Source organism: Elephantulus edwardii, unplaced genomic scaffold (genome assembly GCF_000299155.1).
Source record: "Elephantulus edwardii isolate Elephantulus edwardi_28Jun2011 unplaced genomic scaffold, EleEdw1.0 scaffold00016, whole genome shotgun sequence".
Lineage (NCBI taxonomy): Eukaryota > Metazoa > Chordata > Mammalia > Macroscelidea > Macroscelididae > Elephantulus > Elephantulus edwardii.
The window spans coordinates 1,471,987-1,474,593 of record NW_006399766.1 but is presented as its reverse complement, the minus strand read 5'-3'; the positions used below and the strand labels follow the sequence as shown (position 1 = coordinate 1,474,593).

General features: G+C 36.7%; 1 pseudogene; it reads left to right on the top strand.

Moving 5' to 3' along the window:
* Nucleotides 1-910, top strand: part of LOC102866532 — a 12,256-nt pseudogene extending 11,346 nt beyond the window's left edge.
* Nucleotides 911-2,607: the final 1,697 nt, after the last annotated feature.

Below are 2,607 nucleotides of genomic sequence, written 5' to 3'. Positions count from 1 at the left end.
TGGATTATATTTGGGGGTAGGGGGTGGGGTTTGGGGAGGTGCGGGGAGGTATTGTGTACCAATGCGGGAGTTTTTCTTTTGATTTTCAAGGAGAGGAGCAAACGGGGTAGGGGAGGGGGGAGGGGTTTGTGCGGGGAGAATGGTGCAACAATGAATTAATGGAATCCCAAAATTTCTGTAGATGTTCATTGAAATGAAAAATAAACAACCTAAATTTAAAAAAAAAAGTATAGCCAGAGTACTCCATAAAGACAAGGATGATGAGACTTCATCTCACATATTTAAGCATACTATGCAAAACCATATCACTTGGTCAACACAATCCAGTGTCATCAACATGGCAGCAGCCATAAGATGCTGAAGTAGAATCTTGCTACAGCACTGAAGGCTTAGTCTTTCCAAAACAGGCATCTCGTTCTCGTTTTCTATAAATATTCAAGTGCCCAACAGACATTTTGCTGCTTCTACAAAGTCCACTATGAAACAACAAAAAGGCCCTTAAGAGAAAACTTCAGAAGAAAAAAAAGATAGAAAAAAATAAAAATATTGCTACATGCAAGGTGAGCCTGAAGATGATGTCTGTTTAGAATACTTATATCCAAGGCAAATGTATAAAGTGGAAAATTTGTTTAGCTACTTAAGAAATTTCAAATTCTGTACTTATCCAAAGCAAGGTGTTTTGTTTTGATACCTGATATGTCACTACAGAAGAAGAAAAAAGTGGAGCCATTTGCCGGTGTTCTTAGCCTTCCATACCCACTCACTTCAGCAATCAATAAACTTGCTGTTTTCCTAGGGGGATGCATCACCAACTAAAATAGCAAAAGAAAGTGGAGCTGTTTTTGCAGGAGGAACTGATCTGATTCAAAATATTTTTGCTGATGAAATTAATGCAGACTTTTATGTCTGAGCTTAAGCCACCAAAAAATAAACAAAATAAAATATTTCCAAAGTTTACTTGAAAATCTATTGGCCATGACATCCCCCAAATTATTTAAATATGGATGTGAAATTGAAGGTGATGGGGGGAAAAAGAGAACATTGTGAAGACTAAAATAGCAACCCTGGATATGTCAAGTGAAAAGACAGCTGTCAATCTGCAAGCTGTTATCAACGATATTTGTACCCTTTGTGCTCTGCGATGTTCTTAGTGGTTCAGCAAATGAAGATTTATTATTAAAGATTGAACCATTGCTCCCAAAAAAAGTAGAAGCCAAAGAAAGTAACACAGATGCAACCTGAAAACACTGATTTTGAAATAATTTCCAAAATATTAAGAAACTACACTGAAAATTAAAAAACTGTAAAACTTTAACATTTAAAAAATCTTAATTTTAAACATATGAAAATATTTTTTTTCTATGTCTGAAACTAAAAAAACAGCAAATAAACAAAAAAAACCATGTCAATCTTCCTGCATTCTGATACCTTCGTTAGGTATTAGCAGAGCTTCCCGCTGACTTCATCTTGTAAAGAAGGTGCTGCAATAATTACATTTACAGCTTTCATTGTCAAATCTTGTTGGTCACACCAACTTTCTTAGGCATCTCAGTGCCAAAAGAGAGTTGAGCAGAAGTCCGAGTACCCAGTGCTTTTCCAAGTTGTCTCAGACCACCTCTAATGCACACAATCCCTGCCTTTGAAGCTGTAAGGAAGGGCTTGAAATGGACTATGAATGCAACACCATTCTTCCTCAATTTTTCATTCCTGGAATAGTAAATCATACGATTCAAATTGATTCACTATTAGCACGTATGATTTAAAACGGCGAATGCTAGTCCATTTCACCTTGCTAATGCCTAGTATTCCAATCTTTAGGTGTTCTATTTAATTTTTTACAATGTCCAATTTTCATATATTAATACTTAGTACTTTCCAATTATTAGTAGGTGTTTGAAGCTGTTTTTCTTCATTTTTTAGTATCTTCCAGTTTGAAGATTCTACCTCCAGTGCTATATCTAACTATCTAACTGTTCTCTGTGTTCATAGGGTTTTCAAAGGCTTGCTATTTCAGAAGTGGCTGATTAATCCTTCTTCCTAGCCTGCCTGAATGTGAGAATTCTACTTTAGTACAATATCTGATAAACAAGTGCTGTGCCCATAATAGCAGATAATAAACAAACAAACATATACATATCTAAGCTAATAAGTGCAGCAACATGCTGATCACTCCCTCAATACAAGAAATTGACAGGGAGCTCTGGTGGCCTAGTGGCAAGACACTGCACTGCAATCCCAAATGTGTGTTGTTCGAATATACCAGATACTCCGCCTGAGGGGGAAAATCACCTCCTGTGCCAGTCAGATTCGACTTAACGCTTAATGGTAAACACACACACACACACACACACACACACACACACACACACTCTCTCTATATATATATATATACATTTATCAAAGTTCATCGAGGTTTCTGGGGACATGTTCGTTCTTTAGGAAGTGAATGCTATTCCTGTATATAGGCATTTCACACCTGAAAGAACTACAAAACAAATCCAAGCCTCAAATAGCAATACTGAGAGAGGCTATGGATAAAATCTTTAGGGAGCATCAAAAGAGGATGAAGGGAATACAGAGTCACTATACCAAAAAGACTTGAGGACA